The sequence below is a fragment of the Bos indicus x Bos taurus genome, chromosome 4 (assembly GCF_003369695.1).
Source record: "Bos indicus x Bos taurus breed Angus x Brahman F1 hybrid chromosome 4, Bos_hybrid_MaternalHap_v2.0, whole genome shotgun sequence".
Taxonomy (NCBI): Eukaryota; Metazoa; Chordata; class Mammalia; order Artiodactyla; family Bovidae; genus Bos; species Bos indicus x Bos taurus.
Window position 1 is genome coordinate 97,157,989 of NC_040079.1, and position 24,879 is coordinate 97,182,867.

The 24,879-nt window shown below is 39.3% G+C and overlaps 1 protein-coding gene across 7 annotated transcripts in view; it reads left to right on the forward strand.

The window, feature by feature from the left end:
- Nucleotides 1-24,879, forward strand: part of DGKB (diacylglycerol kinase beta) — an 874,923-nt gene that overhangs the window by 716,963 nt on the left and 133,081 nt on the right. The window lies entirely within an intron of this gene.

Sequence of the window (24,879 nt, forward strand, 5' to 3'; positions counted from 1 at the left end):
ATTAGAAATCTATAAAAAATTTCTGAAAATAAATTGTTAAAACTGGAACTCTTGTCTGGGTCATGTAAAATGGATTATACTGAAAAATTTTCTCATCAAAACAAAAATGGTCAAATTTCAAACTTCTGTTGGGCCAAAACTATAGATAACTATAAGACTGGAGAATTTCCTCTAAGAAGGATTTTTTTAAATGATATTTTTAATTTATTATCTATTTTTGGCTGTGCTGGGTCTTTGCTGCTGCATGGACTTTTCTCTAGTTGTGCTGTGCAGGCTTCTCATTGCAATGGCTTCTCTTGTTGCAGAGAATGAGCTCTAGGGCACTTTCGTTGCAGCACGTGGGCTCAGTTGCTCTGCAGCATGTGGGATCTTCCTGGCCCAGGGATCAAACCCATGACCTCTGTATTGGAAGGAGGATTCTTCATCACTGAGCCATGAGGGAACCCCCTGAGGAAGATTTAAGATTCCTGAATCAAAACAATTGGGGATTACCAAGGAAAGAGCCAAAATCTGAGAAGACATTTTAGGACCAATTTCACTTCAAACTCATGTCTCCTTGAGATATAAATGAAAGTCTTTCTTGTACCTAGGTCAATAATAAAGAAATTCCTTAAATTTACAAGTTAGGAAATGATTTAATGTTTCATCTCTTTGTATTTAACAATGAACAGCATTTGTCTACTTTTCAGATAGTGTGGTATTTTGGCACTTCCTCCCTAGTAGTACTCTGTGGGGGTAGGAGACACAATGGGTCTGTTATTTGTGATCATTTTCCTTGACTCTGCAATCCCAGTCCATCCGAGAGTCTGACATTCCCTGATTTAGCTCTACTTAACTCCTGGAAATTAGGTTGTGGAGAAGGAAATGGCAACCCACTCCAGTACTCTTGCCTGGAGAATCCCACGGAGGGAGGAGCCTGGTGAGCTACAGTCCATGGGGTCGCAGAGTCAGACACGACTGAGTGACTTCACTTTCTATTATGCTATCTGTGGTAAACTGAATTATTGTTCACAAATATTCCCCTGATAGAAGAAAAGGATACATTTGCTCCTATAACCTCTTGACCTCCTGTGTGACATGTGACCCTTTTTGCTGAATAGCATATGAGAAGAAGTAGTTGGTGTCTCCTCTGGGCAGAACCTTCAAGAAGCAATGTATAGTTAGCATGTCTCTCTCCACCCCCATCACAACATCCAGCAGTGTCCCAGATAGTTTGAAGGAAATATGCAGCCAACTTAGAATTCATCTTGAATGTGCAGCACAGATAAAAATAAAGCTTTTTGGTTATAAGTCACCAAGAACTTAGGTTCTTTGTTTTGATCTCTCATCATTGATCTCTCAGAACCTATGTTTTCCAATGCCAAAAGTTAAATCTAAGAAGTCATTCTTTTCAAGATGTTCAGATTGTAGAAGATGAAATAATTAACTTTCAATCAGTCTCTGGAATTCAATTTAATGTCTTTCCCAAAGAGGGATAAGAGGTCTAATGCTCACTCCTCTGTTTTCCAAATCTCTTGGAATGCAGTGCCTTGAAAACCTGAGGTTGCTTAGAATAAGGAACAGCTTTTCACCTTGTACCTGTGTTGGGCTTTGGGGTCAAGCCAAAGCCTCTCTTTCCTTTACTGTGTCTATGTGCATCCTTCCATACATGTGGTTCCATGTTGATTGTAATATATGCCAAATTTATAACAGTGTTACATGCACTTTGGATTGGGTTATAGCATTTAATTTTGCACATTTCCTGAATGTCAATTAATGAGTTTGTAATTCAGGTTGATCACTCCAGAGTAGCAAGCATAAAGGTCAGAAAAATACAGATGTTTTTCTTGATACTAATCATACAGATATGCAAGTTCAGTTCAGTTGCTCAGTCGTGTCTGACTTTGTGACCCCAGGGACTGCAGCACGCCAGGCCTCCCTATCCATCACCAACTCCTGGAGCTTATTCAAACTCATGGCCATTGAGTCGGTGATGCCATCCAAACATCTCATCCTCTGTCATGCCCTTCTCCTCTGGCCTTTAATCTTTCCCAGCATCAGGGTCTTTTCCAATGAGTCAGTTCTTCACCTCAGGTGGCCAAAGTATTGGAGTTTCAGCTTCAGTGTCATTCCTTCCAATGAATGTTCATGACTGATCTCCTTTAGGATGGACTGGTTGGATCTCCTTGCAGTCCAAGGGACTCTCAAGAGTCTTCTCCAACACCACAGTTCAAAAGCATCAATTCTTCAATGCTCAGCTTTCTTTATAGTCCAACTCTCACATCCATACTGACTATTGGAAAAACCATAGCTTTGAGTAGACGGACCTTTATTGGCAAAGTAATGTCTCTGCTTTTTAATATGCTATATAGGTTGGTCATAACTTTTCTTCCAAGGAGCAAGCGTCTTTTAATTTCATGGCTGCAATCACCATCTGTAGTGATTTTTGAGCCCCTCACCCCACAAAAGAGTCTCACTTTTTCCATTGTTTCCACATCTATTTGTCATGAAGTGATGGGACCAGATGCTATGATCTTAGTTTTCTGAATGTTGAGTTTTAAGCCAACTTTTTCACTCTCCTCTTTCACTTTCATCAAGAGGCTCTTTAGTTCTTCTCTGCTTTCTGGGTGGTGTCATCTGCATATCTGAGGTTATTGATATTTCTCCTGACCATCTTGATTCCAGTTTGTGCTTCATCCAGCCCAGCATTATTCATGATGTACTCTGCATATAAGTTAAATAAGCAGAGTGACAATATACAGCCTTGATGTACTTCTTTCCTGATTTGGAACCATGTCTGTTGTCCCACGTCCAGTTCTAACTGTTGCTTCCTGACCTGCATACAGATTTACAAAGCCACACTTATATTTTACCCAGGCATTTGCTTAGAAGAGGCTAACAATATGTGTCTCCAACCCACTACTCTTATAGAATTGTTTTTGTTACAATTTTGTGGAATTTTTCTTTTCGTTTTTAAAGTATAGTGATAAAGGTATTTAAAAAACCAAATTAAAATTCAGACAGTATTTAATGGTATTATCCTTTTTTGTTATTGCATGTTATCATGACTTAGAAATTTATAATTGATTACTCTTTCAAATCACTTATAACAAAATACTTTCTGGTTAAATTTGTGTGATTAGTCCATATCCTATAATATTCAAAATTACCTGAAGCATTTATTTTTAATAAAATTTAAGTATGTTGTCTAATATAAATGCACACTTTTTCAAATATATTATTTGTGTTCAGAAATTGCCTGTATTCTAGAATGCCTTCAAATATATTTACTTCAGTTTTAAGTATTTTACATTTATTCATAAATCTTCACTGCATTTTTCCAATTAGAATAAAGTATCAGTGCATTTGTCTCATTACTAATATTCTTCTTCCCTCACTCTGAAAAAACACTAAAAACTAGGTGTTTTTTTCAAGCATGAGTCTCTGTTGCAACATTTCAAAACAATTTCTAAGACATCTACAGTAAATGTTGACTTTAATATTAAATCTATCAATTGCTTCCAGATCTATAGACATTTTCAAAGACTGTTTCTATAATAAACCATGTGTCTTGGGAAATTAGGAGAAATCTGTTCTTAGATCCTGAAGAGCTATGCCAAAGAACAGCATGCTACAAACAGTACTCCAAAATTCTGTTGTCGTCACATCTTTCTGTATCACTGTATGTGCTAGGGGCTGAGTGTTGGCTGAGACCCAGCCTGCGTGGATGCTATCGCAAGCCTTGCATTCAGGAGCAACAGTGCATATGGGTGTGGGCTGTGCTTTCTGGTAGCAGAACCAGACTGACCCACCACAACACATCAAGGAAACTCCTGTTTGGGTACGTCTGTCTGTGAGGAGGTTTCCAGCTGGTCTATTTGCTATACATTTGGATGCTTTTATGTAAACAACGAAAACATTGAGGGAATTGCCCGTGGAGTCTGACTAACAAGCACAGGCTGACTTTGGCTACTCTACAAGGATAAAATGATGAAGGTAAAGAGAGTAGAAAGAGGGTGTCAATTAAATGGAGGGTTAAAAGGGAAACAGAAAAGCATGGAAAATGTTGCAAGGAAGAACATAGGAGAAGGTAGTGGTTAAAAGTGCAAGGGGCACTTTACTCCTGGGAGTATATAATTGGTCAGAAGTAAATCATAGCAACCATGAGTGAGGCCTAACTACTAAAATATGTTCTTACAGTCAGTTCCTGAGTGAGTTCTTTTCAAATTATGAATGTGCAAATGAAAGTGTTAGTCACTCAGTCGTGTCTGATTCTTTGCAACTCCATGAACTTAGTATATTAATTCAGTGTATGAAATATACCATAGACGTGGTGGTGCTAGAGAAAAGTAGAGAGTCCCTTAGACTGCAAGGAGATCAAACCAGTCAATCCTAAAGGAAATCAACCCAGAATATTCATTTTAAGGACTGATGCTGAAGCTCCAATTCTTTGGCCACCTGATATGAAGAGCCAACTTATTGATAAAGACTCTGATGTTGGGAAAGATTGAAGGCAAGAGGAGAAGAAGGCTACAGAGGATGAGACAGTTGGATAGCATCACGAACTCAGTGGACATGAGTTTGAGCAAACTCAGGGAGATAGTGAAGAACAAGGAAGCCTGGCATACTGCAGTCCCTGTGGTCATGAAGAGTGGACATGACTTAGCAACTAAACAACAACAATGGCACTAAAAATATTGAAAAATAATAAATATGATCTCTCCCAGGCCAAAGTCATCCAGGATTATTAATAGTAAAAACTCAGATAGACGCCTCATTTCCAGAATGTCAGGAGTTCTAACACCTTCAAGTTCTCCCCAACCAGTTCAGAAAGTTCAAGATACTTTTTCTTATATACCCACAAACATGCTCTTCTTGGCTTAGACATGGTATTTTTCATTCTGTCCATTTCTGATCCTGATAACATTAGGATCATAAGAATCTTAAGAAAACTAGCAAAGAAAGCTTCTATTATTCCTGGTGTTATAGGCTCAGTTGCCTGTGCCATTTCCATTCCATTACCCGTTCCAGTGTACCCCAAAAGAACCAAGGTGAAAATAAGACAGTGCCATGGGATTAAGTTGTGCTTAAAATTCTGACCTTTCAGATATATTTCACAGTAGGTTCTGGGAGGCTCAACCCATTGGACATGGCCCTTCTATGAAACTAAAATTATTAAAATGCCTTGGATATAAGCATATTAATGAAATCTGTTATTATTTCATGTTGTATAATAATACAACAATTTGGCACCAAGTTCTAGGACCCATGTACTGAAAAATCTCTGCACTCACTTTCTCTGCTGTTCTCTCGTTACTCTACCACCTAGTTTAAAAGAGTGCTTCACTTAAATGTTTTGTTTGAAGCCTATGGCTGTCAGTTATTCCTAGTGAAGATCTAGTATCACGTGAACCATGGACTCTAATCGTGTGTTTACAGTGACATGGCTTCCATATCCGTCATGTAGTCCATGCAATAGACGTAGGTGAAAACCAACAGTCATTAAATGAGTATTAGTTCAACACATCTCTATTGTGCATCTACCAATTGTTAACTATGGTAACACATTTAGAACAACTTAGAAGTTCCTAGAAAATTTCCATTAAAAATTCCGGAGACAAGAAAAAATGGCATCACAAACCCTACTTGATTGAATTAACCGTAACCTAATTAGAAAAGAAATACTGAAATGTAGAACTCAGGAACTCATTATTGTTGTTGTTTAGTCATTAAGTCATGTCCAGCTCTTTTGTGACCCTATGAACTGTAGCCCACCAGGCTCCTCTGTCCATGGGATTTCACAGGCAAGAATACTGGAATGGGTTGACATTCCCAATTTTATGTTTTTGGTGCCTTCTTCTCAATGGAAAGGAGCTTCCCTGGTGACTCAGAGGTTAAAGCATCTGCCTCCAATGCGAGAGACCTGGGTTCGATCCCTGGGTCGGGAATCCCCTGGAGAAGGAAATGGCAACCCACTCCAGTACGTGGATGGAGGAGCCTGGTAGGCTACAGTCCACAGGGTCGCAAAGAGTCGGATATGACTGAGCAACTTCACTTCACTTAACTTTTCAATGGAAACATTTTTCTAACATTGTCTTAGATTTTGGCATGTATTTTATAATTCCAATAATGACTAAAATATGTTAAGTTGTAATATGCTTATGTATTTATAACTGCAGTTATTGAAAAACAGTCTGGAATCTCAGAATTTATCCAGACATTTAATGATCAATGAACTTATGAAAAAGTTCTTATGAACTTACAAAAGTTTCCCATCCAAAAAGATCTGAAAAATGTCATGCAACACAGTTTCTGTTTTTCAGTCTCTCAGTCGTGTCCAACTCTTTGTTACCCCATGGACGGCAGCACACCAGGCTTCTCTGTCCTTCATTGTTTCCTGGAGTTTACTCAAACTCATGTTCATTGCGTCAGTGATGCCATTCAACCATCTCTTCCTCTGTTGCCCCCTTCTCCTCCTGCCCTCAATCTTTCCCACAGAACTGCAAAAATGAGAGTTTAGGACAGTGAACAGTATCCATGAATGTCATTTTTAAGTAAACTTTTCCATGTATGAATGCTTACCCAATTCTCAGTTCAGACGCCTTCTCCTCTTTTGAACATCATTAGTTACCATAAGAGATTCTGAAATCCAAATCCAAATTTTATCTCCTCTCATATTCTTTAGTACAAAATATTAGTGCTTAAGCAGTTCTCTCTAATTATTCATTTCACTTGTAAGAGTCTAGATGCCATAAAGCCCATATTGTCAGCATGCTAATGTGTGAATTTATATTATTCCTTAAGTTTGTCCAGTTATATGTACTCTGCCCTTCCAAAGTATTATGCTCCAGTGCTCAGTGAAGTGCACACTTTGGATAGATAAGAAGTGATACCACACAGACCTGGGCAAAGCTGGCTCACAGGTGTTGTCTGTTACATAAGATAGATTTCATTAAGGGCTTCCCACGGTTGTTGAAGAGAATGCTCAGCTGTATACTTGCACTAATTATAAATAATGATTTCTGACATTGAAAATTTTGTGGATCAGTAGGCAAAGAGGTCTCTAACATCTAATTGCTGTCACTTTCTAAAGGAAATTTTTTAAAAAAGAAAATCGTATACCAGTCCATTGATGTATACAGAATAATTTCTAGTAATACAGAAAAGGCAGTTCCAAACATAGGTCTTTTAAAAAATGTTTAAACACAAATATGATGTGATATTTAACTATTTGAAGTTAATCCAGAAATGCTGACTGTTATCAGGGTTATTAAGGTCAAGGATTTCTCAAATGTGCTAAATTTGTGTTTCTCTAAATTACTTATGTAACATTTTCCTATATACATAGATCTACCTTCCCAAAGTATGTTTCATAATTGATTTCAAAAGTAAAAAGCATTTAATGTCCATCTTTGGCACATAGTTAATTGGGGTCCAATTAATGTATATTGTGAGTCATCAGATGCAGCTTGGTATGCGTAACCATCAGTGAACCTAACCCAGCTGATTTGTCCTCCACAAAGTGATCTATGAGACTTTTGTCTCAAATAACATTTCCTTACCTCTGCTAAATTGTTGTATACTTAATTTTAGTTCTTTGTCAGTTCTCAGTCTGCTGCATTTGGATGCCTTTGAGAAAGATGAATAGGATGAGCAGCTTAAACCCCTAAATTAGGGTATCTTCATCACCTATGAGGGCATCTTCTCTGAGACATTTACTTACTGCATCCCTCCCACCACTTAGGTCCATTACCACTTCGTAGCCTCTCTATTATAGCAGTAACTGTGATGCAATCAATAACTTTCTGGACACACTAGTAAGTTTCATGTCTTGTTCAACTTTGTAGCACCCATGCAATGGCAGTACATTTTATGAGTGTACTTAGGGCTTGGTGTACATAAATGGTCAAATCAATAAAATATATATATTAGGAATGAGTTATTTCTAATAAGTTATTTTAAATTTAACATTAAGCAATAATTCTGGGCGGTCCTAAGACGGCAGAGAAATAGGCCGGGAAGACCACTCTTTCTACCACAAATTCATCAAAAGATCATTTGAATGCTGAGCAACTTCCTCTAAACAACTTCTGAACACTGGCAGAGAACACCAGGCATTCAGAAATCTCAGACGGCAACATAACCAGGAGAAACACACACACACACACACACACACACACACACACACACAAAATACGCGCCTAACCACAACTCTCAGTGGAGAAGTAGCCCAGACGCTTGCATCAGCCACCAGCGAGCAGGGGCTGAACACAGAGGTGCAGGTTGCATGCTAAGCATAAGGACCTGACCCGAATGCCCTGAGGACAAGCTGAGGGACCTAACATGAGACAGCAACCCAAACTGTGGGATAGCCGGAGAAAGAGAAAAAAAAAAGAGAGAGAGAACTTTCCCATGAAAAACTCTAACCTAAGGTGCAGCCTGATCTGCTCACAGAACAAAGGATTGAGCAAATACCAAAGGAGAGCTAGCCTGCTGTGGATTGGCCCATCCCCTCACCAGAGGCAGAGAGGCAGGCAGGCGACATCCAGAGCCAAAAGGCGAGGGGCAATCTTGGCCCCAGAGAAAGCATCCTCCACCAAACTGTGACCAGGCTCCCAGTTGCTAACCAGGTCTTCCTGGGATCCTGGAGGGTAGACATCTGCCAGGAGGGTCACAGCCAGAGATCAGCTCCCCAGAGGAGACACAGAGCATACCTGAAATGACACTCCCACAGCGCACCGGGAAACCGAGTGGCCAGACCAGGGAGGTGATTAAGATGCATAGCCCACCTGGGACAATGGCTCTCCAAGCACCTGGTCAGGAAAGCACGGGAAAGCACACACACCATGAGCTGGGGCAAACCCAGTGTTGTCCATACACTGCAAGCACTCCCCGCACACACCAGTGATATTTGTTTGCAGTGTTCCTCCCTCCCCACAGCACAACTGAACAAGTGATCCTAAACAAGTGACCACCTTCACCCCCTTGTGTCAGGACAGAAATTAAACACTGAAGAGACTTGCAAACAGAGAAAGCCAAAATAAACCAAGAAGAGGGAACTGCTCTGGAAGTGACAGGTGCAACAGATTAAAACCCTGTAGTTAGCATGACTAATGATTGGAAGGGGCCTATAGACCTTGAGAAGAAGTATAAGCTGGAACAAGGAACTATCTGAAACTGCACTGATCCCACACTGCCCTCAACAGCTCCAGAGAAATTCCTAGATATAGTTTTACTATTATCTTTTTTATTTTTAAGTTCTTTATTACTCCTTTAATTTTCATTTTTATAAGCTACTATTACCTTGCAAAAAAAAACCCTATTTTTAAAGCAAATCTCATATATATTTTTTATAATTTTGTGACTGATTTTGTTTTGTATTTTTAATATTGTATTTTTCAGAGTCTAACCTCTACTCTAGATTTTTAATCTTTGCTTTTTGGTATTTTTTTATCAGTTTTGCACCTTTAAGAATCTAATCTTCAGTACCCATTTTTGCTTAGGGTTGTGATTACTGCCTTGATTGCTCTCTCCCATTTTGACTTTCTCTTTTCTCCCTCAGGTCACCTCTAGCTCTTCCCTCTCCCTTCTCCTCTTTACTTAACTCTGTGAATCTCTCTGGGTGTTCCAGACTTGGAGAGCACATAGGGGATTGATTACTGGCTCTCCCCTTTTGATTCCCCCTCTTCTCCTCCTGGTCACTTCCATCTCCCTCCTCCCTCTTCTCTTCTCCATGTAACTCTGTGAACCTCTTTAGATGTCCCTCACTGTGGAAAATCTTTTCACCATTAACCTAGATGTTTTATCACCTGTACTGTATGGATGAATAAGTTTTGAGGCTACTGTAAGAATAAGACTGAAAGCCAAAACTTAAGAACACCAGAAAAGTCCTGACTCCAGGGAACAAGAGCTCATCCAAAAGTCTCCATACCTACACTGAAACCAAGCTCCACCCAAGAGGCAACAAGTTTCAGAGCAAGGCGTACCATGCTAATTCTCCAGCAACACAGGAACATAGCCCTGAGCATTAAAATACAGGCTGCCTAAAGTCACACCAAACCCACAGACACCTCAAAACTCACTACTGGACACTTTATTGCACTCCAGAGAGAAGAGATCCACCTGACCACCAGAACACCAATGCAAGCTTCCCTAACCAGGAAATCTTGACAAGCCACTAGTCCAACCCCACCCATAGGAAGCAAGCTCCACAATAAAGAGGAACCACAAATTTCCAGCATACAGAAAGGCCGCCACAAACACAGCAATCTAAAAAAAATGAAAAGGCAGAGAAATATTCAGCAGGTAAAGGAACATGATAAATGCCCACCAAACCAAACCAAAAAGGAAGAGATAGGGAGTCTACCTTAAAAAGAATTCAGAATAATGATAGTAAAGAAAATCCAAAATCTTCAAAACAAAATGGAGTTACAGATAAATAGACTAGAGACAAAGATTGAGAAGATGCAAGAAATGTTTAACAAGGACCAAGAAGAAATAAAAAAGTATCAATAATGAATAATGCAATAACTGATATCAAAGGCACTCTGGAGGGAATCAAAGGTAGAATAACTGAGGCAGAAGATAGGATAAGTTAGGTAGAAGATAGAACGGTGGAAGTAAATGAAGAGAGGAAAAAATAAAAAAAAAAAAAAAAGAATGAACAGAAATGAGGAAATCATCAGAGATCTCTGGGACAATGTTAAACACCCCAACATTCGAATCATAGGAGTCCCAGAAGAAGAACACAAAAAGAAAGGCCATGAGAAAATACTTGAGGAGATAATAGTTGAAAACTTCCCTAAAATGGGGAAGGAAATAGCCACCCAAGTCCAAGAAACCCAGGGAGTCCCAAATAGGATAAACCCAAGGCAAAACACCCCAAGACACATATTAATCAAATTAACGACAATCAAACACAAAGAACAAATATTAAAAGCAGCAGGGGAAAAGCAACAAATAACACACAAGTGGATCCCCTTAAGGATGACAGCTGACCTTTCAGTAGAAACTCTTCAAGCCAGAAGGGAATGGCAAGACATACTTAAAGTGATGAAAGAGGAAAACCTAAAACCCAGATTACTATACCCAGCAAGGATCTCAATCAAATATTAAGGAGAAATCAAAAGCTTTACAGACAAGCAAAAGCTGAGAATTCAGCACCATCAAACCAGCTCTTCAACAAATGCTAAAGGATCATCTCTAGACAGGAAACACAGAAAAGGTTATAAATTCAAACCTGAAACAACAAAGTAAATGGCAACAGGATCATACTTATCAATAATTTCCTTAAATGTAAAAGGGTTGAATGCCCCAACCAAATGACAAAGACTGGCTGAATGGATACAAAAACAAGACCCCTATATATGCTGTCTACAAGAGACACAGCTCAAAACAAGGGGCACATACAGACTGAAAGTGAAGGGCTGGAAAAAGATACTTCATGCAAATGGAGACCAAAAAAAGCAGGAGTAGCAATACTCATATCAGATAAAATAGACTTTGAAATAAAAGCTATGAAAAGAGACAAAGAAGGACACTACATAATGATCAAAGGATCAAGCCAAGAAGAAGATATAATTATAAATATATATGTACCCAACAAAGGAGCACCACAATATGTAAAGCAAATGCTAGCAAGTATGAAAGGAGAAATTAACAGTAACACAATAAGAGTGGAAGACTTTAATATCCCACTCACACCTATGGATAGATCAACTAAACAGAAAATTAGCAAGGAAACACAAACTTTAAATGATACAAGGGACCAGTTAGATCTAATTGATTTTTATAGGACATTTCACCCCCAAACAATGAATTTCACCTTTTTCTCAAGTGCACATGGAACATACTCCAGCATACATCATATCCTGGGCCATAAGTCTAGCCTTGAAAAATTCAGAAAAATTGAAATCATCTCAAGCATCTTTTCTGATCACAATGTGCTAAGATTAGATATCAACTACAGGGAAAAAAAAAAAAAAAACTATTAAAAATACAAACATATGGAAGCTAAACAACATGCTTCTGAATAACAAAAAAAATCATAGAGGAAGTCAAAAAAGAAATCAAAATATGCATAGAAATGAATGAAAATTAAAACACAACAACTCAAAACCTGTGGGATTCAGTAAAAGCAGTGCTAAGGGGAAAGTTCATAGCAATACAAGGTTACCTCAATAAACAAGAGAAAAATCAAATAAACTTTACACCTAAAGAAACTAGAAACAGAAGAAATGAAGAACCCTGTAGTAGTAGAAGGAAAGAAATCACAAAAATTAGGGCAGAAATAAATGAAAAGGAAAGAATGGACACTATAGCAAAAATCACCAAAACTAAAAGCTGGTTCTTTGAGAAGATAAATAGACAAACCATTAGCCAGACTCATCAAGAAAAAAAGTGAGAAGAATCAAATCAACAAAATTAGAAATGAAAATGAAGAAATCACAAGAGACAACACAGAAATACAAAGGATCATAAGAGAGTACTATCAGCAACTACATGCCAATAAAATGCACAACTTGGAAGAAATGGACAAATTCTTCGAAAAGTATAACATCCCAAAACTGAACCAGGAAGAAATAGAAAATCTTAAGTGACCCATCACAAGCATGGAATTTGAAACTGTAATCAAAAATCTTCCAACAAACAAAAGCCCAGGACCAGATGGCTTCACAGGTGAATTCTATAAAAAATTTAGAAAAGAGCTAACACCTATCCTACTCAAACTCTTCCAGAAAATTGCAGAGAAAGGTAAACTGCCAAACTCATTCTATGAGGTCACCATCACCCTGATACCAAAATCAGACAATGATGCCACAAAAAAGAAAACTACAGACCCATATCACTGATAAACATAGATGCAAAAATCCTCAACAAAATTCTAGCAAACAGAATCCAACAACATATTAAATAGATCATACATCATAACCAAGTAGGCTTTATCCCAGGGATGAAAAGTTTCTTCAATATTGACAAATCAATCAACATGATACACCATATTAACAAATTGAAAGATAAAAACCTTGTGATTATCTCAATAGTTGCAGAGAAAGTCTTTGACAAAATTCAACATCCATTTTTATAAAAACCCTCCACAAAGCATGCATAGAAGGAACATATTTCAACATAATAAAAGGCATATCTGATAAACACATAGCAAACATTATCCTCAGTGGTGAAAAATTGAAAGCATTTCCCCTAAAGTCAGGAACAAGACAAGGGTGCCCACTCTCACCACTACTATTTAACATAGTTTTGGAAGTTTCTTCTCAATCAGAGAAGAAAAAGGAATAAAAGGAATTCAGATTGGAAAAGAAGAAGTAAAACTCTCACTGTTTGCAGATGACATGATCTTCTACATAGAAAACCCTAAAGATTCCACCAGAAAATTACTAGAGCTAATCAATGGATATTGTAAAGTTGCAGGATATAAAATTAACACAGAGAAATCTGTTTCATTCCTGTAAACTAACAATGAGAAAACAGAAAGAGAAATTCAGAAACATTGTAAATATATACACATTTAAAAATGGAATGAAAAAAAGCAAAACCATGGGAGTTAAGTATATTCAAAGCAACTGTAACATAAAAAGTGACATTCAGTTCAGTTCAGTTCAGTCGCTCAGTCGTGTCCGACTCTTTGCGATCCCATGAATTGCAGCATGCCAGGCCTCTCTGTCCATCACCACCTACCAGAGTTCACTCAAACTCACATCCATTGAGTCAGTGATGCCATCCAGCCATCTCATCCTCTGTCGTCCCCTTTTCCTCCTGCCCCCAATCCCTCCCAGCATCAGAGTCTTTTCCAATGAGTCAACTCTTCTCATGAGGTGGCCAAAGTACTGGAGTTTCAGCTTTAGCATCATTCCTTCCAAAGAACACCCAGGGCTGATCTCCTTTAGAATGGACTGGTTGGATCTCCTTGCAGTCCAAGGGACTCTCAAGAGTCTTCTCCAACACCACAGTTCAAAAGCATCAGTTCTTCAGCGCTCAGCTTTCTTTACAGTCCAACATCCATACATGACCACTGGAAAAACCATAGCCTTGACTAGACGGACCTTTGTTGGCAAAGTAATATCTCTGCTTTTCAATATTCTATCTAGGTTGGTCATAACTTTCCTTCCAAGGAGTAAGCATCTTTTAATTTCATGGCTGCAGTCACTATCTGCAGTGATTTTGGAGCCCAGAAAAATAAAGTCTGACACTGTTTCCACTGTTTCCCCATCTATTTGCCAAGAAGTGATGGGACCAGATGCCATGATCTTTGTTTTCTAAATGTTGAGTTTTAAGCCAACCTTTTCACTTTCGTCTTTCACTTTCATCAAGAGGCTTTTTAGTTCCTCTTCACTTTCTGCCATAAGGGTGGTGTCATCTGCATATCTGAGGTGATTGATATTTCTCCTGGCAATCTTGATTCCAGCTTATGCTTCTTCCAGCCCAGCGTTTCTCGTGATGTACTCTGCATGTAAGTTAAATAAGCAGGGTGACAGTATACACCCTTGAGGTACTCCTTTTCCATTAGTTCTGCCCAAAGGTGGTAGAGGAACATTTCATAGGTAGTGATGTTTAATCTGAATTTTAAACAAAGAAGAGAAATTTATCTAAGGCAAAGGAGAAAGCCTTTCAAAGTAGACAAAAATGCATTTGTGCTACACATGCAAGGAGAAATAGCAGAATGTGAGAAGCTCTAAGTCTGATATTAAAGAGAACAAGTATCAAGTGATCAAAACAATTTAAAGCCAGGTAGGGAAGAATCAGTTCATAAAGGGTCTTTTTGCTATGCCAACACATTTGAATTTGGAATAACTAGAAATCACTGATGATTTTTCATAGATTTGAGAAGGTAGGCATCTTAGTGAAAAAAAAAAAACAAAAAACAAAAACTCTGACGAGATATATGAAAGTAGGATTAAGTTGTTATAAGAGGAGAAAACAAGGTTAAAAGTTGGAGACTATTGCCAAAAGCAGGACAGATCATTGTATAATACTTGCAAGGAAACTTCTAAATAGAATGCCAAAATCCAGAGGAAGAAACTGAAGCATAAGACTGTCACATTTTGGTGGTGGGGGTGTGAGGTGCTACCTGGAGCAAGTAGGAAGTCAGTGACCACACAGGAATTCACCTTTTACCTCAAATCCTAGGTGGTTTATGCACAAGAGCATGCAGGTTGTGATGCTGTCTTACTAACCCAACTCCCATCTAAGTGCATTGCTCAAGCCCATAAAAAAAAGGGACATAGATGGTCAAATCTAGAACAGTTTTTCACAATTCGATGAAATATAAGTATGCTTCCAATGATTTAAAATCCCTCTAAAAATCATTCTGCAAGTAAAATATGAAATAACTCCATATATTATCATATTGCTTATCTGTGGGTACAAAATGAAATTACTAATATGCAGATATATCTTTGCAAAAATGCACACACACTCTCTTCAACATGAACAAAAGGGAGGGAGGGAAGGAAAGGAAAGAGAAGGGAAAGTAAAGACCCTTAACTAGTAACAACTGAGTAATATCATATCTATGCAGTTTTAGAACATGCCTTTGCAGAACAAGAGATGAATTTTATCAGTGGAAATATATAATACACAACATTTGTAAGTAGAGTTGTCAGTCAATTATAATCTGTTCTCTGTACCATATTACATGAATACCAGCCATTATAATATACTATGCTAACCAGAACAGTAAAGAATCTGCCTGTAATGCAGAAGACCCAGGCTGAATCCCTGAGTCAGGAAGATCCCCTGGAGAAAGAAATGGCAACCCACTTCAGTATTCTTGCCTGGGAAATCCCATGCACAGAGAAACCTGGCAGGCTATAGTCCATGAGGTCACAAAGAGTGGGGCATGACTGAGTGACTAACATTTTCACTTTCGTGCTAATCAGAACAGTAAGATCCTTGTTGTTGTTCAGTCACTCAGTCATGTCTGACTCTTTGTTATCCCATGGACTGCAGCATACCAGGCTTCCCTATCCTACACTGTCTCCCAGAGTTTGGCCAAGTTCATGTCCATTGAATCGGTGATGCCATTCGACTGTCTCATCCTCTGTCACCCCCTTCTCCTCCCACCCTCAATCAAGATCTTTTCCAGTGAGTCGGCTCTTCACATCAGGTGGCCAAAGCGTTGGCACTTCAGCTTTAGCATTAGTCCCTCCAAGGATTAGCGTAATCCTAAAAGTGAGTGAAGTGAAGTCACTCAGTCGTGTCCGACTCTCAGCAGCCCCATGGACTGCAGCCTACCAGGCTCCTCCATCCATGGGATTTTCCAGGGGAGAGTATTGGAGTGGGGTGCCATTGCCTTCTCCATAGCACAATCCTAATCAATCCCAAATCCAGCCCTCCAGCCTTGCCATCATTACCAGCACAGTGTGATAAACCAGAGAGCTCACAGTGCTTCACAGAAACATACTGGCTATGAGTATTAAGTAGTCAACCTGAATCTATAAACTACACATGCACATCAGTTTCATGTTCTTATTCTGTTATAGAATCTCATCTGAAATGAGACTGCCAAACACATCATCACATCTCCTGTTGAGGAAAGTTGTGATCCTTGTTATGAATTTAGACTGATGATGGGACACACATTGGGTTGCATTATCTTCACCTCTTGGTTCTGCTATTCTAAATATCCTATTATCAGAAACATCCATTCATCCAACTATTCTATCTACCACCAAAAATAGGCTCCCTAGTCTCAGTACTACCATCTGCATTTTTATTTCCTGCTTAAATCTTTCATTATTCAGAATGGATTTGCAGTTGGAATCTTTCATTTAAGAATGCTGGGGCAACAGCCATTTCTAAAATATAAAAATTCTTATGAACTATGAACATCTCTCGGTTCTTACGTGATTTATTTTGTTATATAGAGACAGTAACGGGTCAGAGAGAAAAAGTGTTTTCAGTTGTGGATGTTTAAACATTAAAGGGAGAGTGAAAATAAACACAGTGAAGAAGATTCTAACAATATGGCAGAAAAAAAACTACAGTGTAATCTTCAGCTAACTGCATAGCTTCTTCAAAGACATAAATCTCAACCCAAAAAACAATTGGAAAATATGTTTTTCTTATTGAAAATTTTAAATGTTCTTTCGTAGTTCATGGTCCTCTACATAGATTTAAAAAACACATTCCTTTTTTTATCACATGAGATTTTTCTTCCAACCAATAATCTTACACATATGTATATGGTAGTAATGTTGTTGTTGTTGTTCAGTCACCCAGTCATGTCTGACTTTTTACAACCCCAGAACTCCAGGCCTGCCTGTCCCGCACCATCTCCCAGCGTTTGCCCAAGTTCATGTTCATTGCATCCATGATGCTGATCAGCCATCTCGTCCTCTGATGCCCTCTTCTGCCATGAACCTTTCCCAGCATCAGGGACTTTTCCAATGAGTCGTCTGTTCTCATCAGATGACTAAAGTACTGAAGCTTCAGCTTCAGCATCAGTCCTTCCACTGAATATTCAGGGTTGATTTCCCTTCCCTTAAGATTGACTGGTTTGATCTCCTTGCTATCGAAGGGACTTTCAGGAGTCTTCTCCAGCACCACAGTTCAAAGGCAAATTCTTTGCTATCTGCCTTCTTTATGGTAATAATAACGTCTGCCATTTGTATAGAATTTTTTACAATTAAAGAACTTTAGTACTGAGAGTCTGTGACCAAGTGCCTTGCCAACCTGATAGGGATATTAAAAGGTTGCTTTCACATATATCTTTTACATTTCTTTAAATTGAAAAATGATTAATTCATCTAATTCTCCAAATAAAAATATAATATCATCCTGTGATGTTGGTGAAGGATAATATATAAATGGCATGATTAGCAAGAGTTGTTTGCTTTTTAGTCTAACTGCTGCCCTTCAAAGCAAATTAAATTGTCACATCTGCACCTATAGTATTGTATGCTTGTTTACTTGTTTTAAATCAAAGTGTCAAGGAAAGAAGAAGGCTAGAGACATGGAACTGTAACTTGAACACACTGAAGGCATATGGCCGTATGCATGATCTTTCCATAACCAAACCAGGCAAGAACACAGAAACCTCTCTTCTGCTCTCTTTATCCTCATCAGCAAAACGTTAGGGTTTTGTTCTAAATAAGAAACATAGTATTGTTAGATTTTTGGCAAATCAGAGTTTGCCCTTACCCCCACCCCCTCCTCAGCAGCACACATACAAAAGGATACTGGTGAAATCAAGTTCTTGGGAGCTATTTTCTTTTTTTCTTTTCCCTTATAAATCCCAACTAGAAGCTTTTGTGTTAAGGGCATTTAAGCTGAGAATACCTTTTTTGTAGTGCTCTCTTTCAGAGCACGCAGGCCATGTGCTCTGCCACTATTTTGGGATGGTGATGCTTTCCCTTTAAAGATGCTTATCCTGCCCTCAAAGGCACCATTGTCTGCCTGGGATTCTCAGTTTGGTTGCTTTTAGCCCCTGATAAATTAGTAATGGAAGAGAATAGGAGGCATTGTGGCTCCTGGGCCCTGTTATTAAATTGTGGTTTGGTGCTACAATGTATACACCACAGCCTCTGTAATGATAGGTAACTCTCTGACTCATTGGGCCAGGCTCAATAGAATCACAGAGCTACACGGATTTTCAAATTCTTCGCTCTACGTCATTTCATGTTTTCAAGGAAGACTGAGGCCTTGGAAATTCAGACTTGTACAACAACATAAAACAGCAAGCAGCATAGCTTGGTCCATGACATATTCTGTTTTTCATACTGTTTTCCTTTGAATGGAAGTTCTGATATCTATTAAAGTATTGAGAAAATGAATTTAAATTTAGCTACAGACTTCTTCTGGAAAAGGTCTGAGAGTCTTATAAACCATTTTTAAAAGTTCAAGGCAGCTCTTTAAATTTTTTAGTCAGTCATCAATTCCTAAATCATTGTTTACTCATAAGAGAGCCTGTATTCCCATAGGACTCTATTCTTTTCAAAATGTGTTCCTATAGTTTTTTCCCTTCAAGCTTGACCCGTATTATATCAGGTGGAATACTGTATTTTCTATAAAGTTTTTAAGGGAGATATTATTTTCTGTGATTTATGGTGGCTCAAATGGCAAAGAATCTGCCTGCAATGCTGGGGGCCCAGGTTCAATCCCTGGGTCAGGAAGATCCTCTGGAGTAGGAAATGGCAACCCACTTCAGTATTCTTGCCTGGAGAATTCCATGGACAGAGGAGCCTTGTAAGCTACATTCCATGGGGTCACAAAGAGTCATACATGGCTGAGCAATATCAGAATAATAATAATAATGGTTTATCCAATTTTAATCTAAATCCTAACAGCTACATATTTAAATTTTCTCTTTTAAAAAGTCAGTTTTGCTTTATTTGTTTTTATACTTTAAATATTTTAAGGTACAAAAACCTTAAGTATTTTACCCATTTGTTTACATGCTTCATCCATCCTGTTAATCACTAGAAGCTTTTGAAGGTAAACAAACTTCTTAAGCATCTTTCAGAACTCCACAAGTTTTAGCTATGGCTTCATAAAGAAGCCTTCAATATGTCTATTTAGTTACCAAAATGAATATATCTTTGACAGATAAAACATATGTATAAAATTATTTTCTTGAGATCACATAGGAAATTAGTAGAAAGATAGGACTAAAATAGTGTATTCATAAACTCGCCTATTTTCTTAAACACTGTACTGCTTGAACAAGGACTCAGAATGCCTGTTCCACCAAAAACCTTTTTCTGAGAGGAGCCAATTTCCCAGGTCTCTTCCTGAAGAGGCAGTGTTTTGCAGCCCCCTATGCTCACATCTACCCCAGTCAGAGCTGATGGAAAGGATGGGTGAGGTCCTGACCCAAATTACACAACACAGAACCTGGGCTGAGGAGTGACTTCACAGCTGAAATGCATGGTTTACAGAGGGGTGAGAACAGCTAGGATCCCAAAGGCCAGCTCAAGTTGGGAGGGAATAGAAACTGTGAGTAAGCATAAGAGCCTGGTTAGGAGGGAGGAAGAGAGGAAGATGTAGCATATGTGCAGTAAAAAGTGAAAATGCCATGAGAGACAGTGTGCAGCCTGTGAGAGGGACAGTGAGAGTGACCCGACCTGGAATTGCATCACTTTTGATAGCTGTTCTTTTCTGTTTTCACTTGTATCCACATACGTCTTGAAAATTAAACCCCTTTCCAATTCTTCTCTTGAAATAGCAACAGTAAAAGGCCTTATTCCCTGGTGGCTTGGATGGTAAAGAATCTGCCTGCAATGCAGGAGACCAGGTTTGATCCCTGGGTTGGGAAGATCCCTTAGAGAAGTGAATGGCAACCCACTCCAGTATTCTTGGAGAATTCCGTGGACAGAGGAGGCTGCCAGACTACAGTCCATGGGGTCGCAAAGAGTCCGACCCTACATGACTAAGCAAGTAATACACACACACACACACACACACACACACACACACACAATAAACAATACACTTAATTAAAGGCATAGAATTCCTTGACCCCTGATTTAGAAAAATCAGTTTTTCTAAATGCCTACCCATTAATTCTCTATCTTATGGAATGTTACAGGGTTTTAAACACAGGTAATTAAATATTTGTGACCTGTCTTAAGAAGTATCATAAAACCTTCTCTGTGTAGTTCATTCTAAGATGTATTTTAGATTCAAATCAGATCCCAATATTTCTCGGGAGTAAAACCAAATTTCCTTAACAAATAAAACAAAGAAGAAGAATGGATTGCATCTAAACACAAAGTTTCTAAATCTATGAATGGCAGTTCAGTGCTGGTTATTTTCCTCTGATCCGGCTAGTACCTTGACCTGAATTGCTGCCACACTGCCAGAATATGAAGTTGCATTTTGAGAGAATATATTTGATTTTTGTGAGACTGAGTGGTGGAACTGGAGAAATGTGAATTCAGAAACAGTCCTTGAGAGAATATAGTCTTCAGAACGATATGCTACCTATGACTTAAAGCCGTGCAGTGTGCACTAGACTGTCACCAAACAAACCAATGGAGTCTTTGGGCCTGGCAGTCAGTTCAGTTCAGTCGCTCAGTCGTGTCCGACTCTTTGCAACCCCATGGAATGCAGCATGCCAGGTCTCCCTGTCCATCACCAATTCCCAGAGTTTACTCAAACTCATGTCCATTGAGTCAGTGATGCCATCCAACCATCTCATCCTCTGTGGTTCCCTTCTCTTCCCACCTTCAACCTTTCCCAGCTCAGGGTCTTTTCAAATGAGTCAGTTCTTCGCATCAGGTGGCCAAAATATTGGAGTTTCAGCTTCAGCGTCAGTCCTTCCAATGAACACCCAGGACTGATTTCCTTTAGGATTGACTGGTTGGATCTCCTTGCTGTCCAAGGGACTCTCAAGAGTCTTGCCCAACAACACAGTTCAAAAGCATCAATTCTTTGGCGCTCAGCTTTCTTTATGGTCCAAATCTCACAGCCATTCATGACTAATGTAAAAACCATAGCTTTGACTAGACAAATCTTTGTTTGCAAAGTAATTTCTCTGCTTTTTAATATGCTGTCTAGGTTGGTCATAACTTTCCTTCCAAGGAGCAAACATCTTTTAATTTCATGACTGCAGTCACTATCTGCAGTGATTTTTGAGCCCAAACAATAAAGTCTGTCACTGTTTCCGTTGTTTCCCCATCTATTTGCCATGATCTTAGTTTTCTGAATGTAGAATTTTAAGCCATTTTTCACTATCCTCTTTCACTTTCATCAAGAGGCTCCTTAGTTCACTTTTTGCCATAAGGGTGGTGTCATCTACATATCTGAGGTTATTGATATTTCTCCCAGCAATCTTGATTCCAGCTTGTGCTTCATCCAGTCTAGCAGTGGTGGTTTTAAAATACATTTAGAAATTCTTCGATATTGCTCACAGGTGGGGCCTAATTCTCCTCCTCTTGAGTCCAGGGTAGACTGGGTGGCTCACGGCTAAGGACTAGAATAATTGCACATTGTGGTATGTGATTGCAGAGACTAGGTCATAAGAGGCATTGCAACTCCCTCCTTTCTCTCTGATCCCTCCCTCTGCTGTGTCAGGAGAGATCCTCAGGCAAGGAACTAAGGCCGTTGCCAACAGCCAGTGAGGGACTGAGGCATCCAGCCAGTAGCCATGTGAGTGAGCCATTACCAGAAGCAGATCAGCCCTGGTAAATCTTCAGATGCTTGGTGACTGCTTGGCTGCAACCTCATGAGAAACTAAGTAATAATCAGCCTGTCTGATTCCTGACCAACAGAAACTCTGCATTTATACATGCTTGCAATTTTAAGCTGCTAAACCTGAAGTTAATGTGTCACCTATAACAGATAACTAGTACACTACCCTTGGGGCTTCCCTGGTGGCTCAGACAGTAAATAATCAGCCTGCAACACAGGAAACCTGGGTTCGATCCCTGGGTTGGAAAGATCCGCTGGAGAAGGGCATGGCAACCCACCCCAGAATTCTGACATGGGAATCCTATGGACAGAGGAGCATGGTAGGCTACAGTCCATGGGGTCACAAAGAGTCAGACATGAGTGAGCAACACACACACACACACACACACACAGGTATACATATACACCCTACCCTTACATCCTGTAGAGAGACCATCAAACTCAAAGGTACTTAATGTTGTGATATTCAAATTATTTGTCCATAACCGCAGTACCCTTGCCTGAAAAATCCCATGGATGGAGTAGCCTCGTAGGCTGCAGTCCATGGGGTCGCTAAGAGTCAGACACGACTGAGCGACTTCACTTTCACTTTTCACTTTCATGCATTGGAGAAGGAAATGGCAACCCACTCCAGTGTTCTTGCCTGGAGAATCCCAGGGACGGGGGAGCCCAGTGGGCTGCCATCTATGGGGTCGCACAGAGTCGGACACAACTGAAGTGACTTAGCAGCAGCAGCAGGTTCCCTATCAGAAATGATACATAATGTACCCTATTTTCAAAATGTTTAGTGTGTGTTCTAAATATGTTATACTTTGTATACTTGTAAATATGTTATGCTGCTGCTGCTGCAAAGTCGCTTCAGTCGTGTCTGACTCTGTGCGACCCCATGGACTGCAGACCACCAGGCTCCCCCATCCCTGGGATTCTCCAGGCAAGAACACTGGAGTGGGTTGCCATTTCCTTCTCCAATGCATGAAAGTGAAAAGGGAAAGTGAAGTTGCTCAGTCATGTCCGACTTAGGGACCCCATGGACTGCAGCCTACCAGGCTCCTCTGTCCATGGGGTTTTCCAGGCAAGAGTACTGGAGTGGGTTGCCATTACCTTGTTCAACCAATAAAAGATTTGCATGCTTTTCTTAAGGGAAAACAAGATTCACTTTTTCCAAAACGGATTAGTTGTTGTTGTTCAGGAATTCCCAAAGATTCTATATCCTTGAACATGTTTATTTCTTAAATCATGCTTAAATGATCATTTAATCATTTCTTAAGTCAGTTTTAAATTTTAAAAGAAACCAAGAAGAAGAAGAATTTCTTATATGTTTTTACATTGTTTTTCCTTGGATTCTTTGAGTACCTCTTCATTTTGAATTCTAGATCAATAATCTTGCATATGCTTAAAGAATCTTGTACTTATACACATATATACACAATATATGAATACTAAAATGCATATGTTCTTTTTCATTCCATTTTTGCTTTATTTATTTATTGCCATTGAAGATTAATTCCTCCCCAAGAAGCAGCTGCCTGTGGGTGGTAGGTGAATTCACTGCTTAGCTCACAGAATCTTTATAAGATGACTTATAAAATTGGTGATAAGTACGTGGAGTTTTTTTGATGTTTAAGATAGATGTTTAAAATCTGCAAGTCAGATTGTTCTGTTCAGTGATTAGATCAGTGGGCTAGAAACTAACAGACTTGACATCTCTAAAACAAACATGAACACAGGGTAATCCTTGGTTGGCATCCCTGAGATTTTTCTTTAGCCCTGGGTTTGAGGACTTAATTATTTCATTATTTCTGTATATTCTTATAATGAATTAGTTTCTGATATTTAGATGTTTGGCCTATTGTAGCCTAGTTATTAGAATGGTTCTGAAATAGTTTCATGAAAGACAATCACAAAATGGAGTGTCAAGCCAGAGATTTGCACCATTTACCCTTGTTGTTAGTCACTAAGTTGTTTCTGACTCTTCCACGACCCCTTGTACTATAGCCCATCAGGCTCCTCTGTCCCTGGAATTCTTCAGGCAAGAACACTGGAGTGGGTAGCCATCACCTTCTCCAGGGGATCTTTCCAACCTAGGAATCAAACCTGGGTCTCTTGCATCTCTTCCATTGACAAGTGGATTCTTTACCACTGAGCCACATGAGAAGCCCTATGTTCTGATTATTTCTTGTTCTATAACAAAACGCTCAAAGCTTAGCGGCTTAAAACAACAACAGTTTAGTAAAATTCAAGGTTCTTTGGGTCAGTAATTTGTTGAGTATGTCTTCGTTCCCTGTGGTATGACTGGGATCACGTCGCTTCCTGGACGCCAGTTCGGCCCTAGTGTAGAGCTAAGGCCGAGTCCACGTGGGTCCATCTTATGGTCCGTGTAGTTCCAACAGACAGGAGGAGGAGGTTGCCAGTTTTCCTAAGGGCTTCCCCAGAAACTGCACAGTGTCACCTCTGCTGTTGTCTTTTGGTTTAAACAATCCAGAGCTTTCTAGGGCATGATAGGAAAAACATCAAATAATTACGGCAGCTTTAATCTGTCGCATCCTGGAAGACTGCACCAGTATGTCTCATAAACAACAGATAACTCTAGAGGGATCCAACTTGCTCATAATCTATATTTCAAGTGAAATTGGTTTTAAAATATAAGGTAATGTTGTTGTTGTTGTTCAGTCGCTAAGCCATGTCCAACTCTTTGTGACCCCATGGACTGCAGCATGCCAGGCTTCCCTATCCTTTACCGTCTTTCAGAGT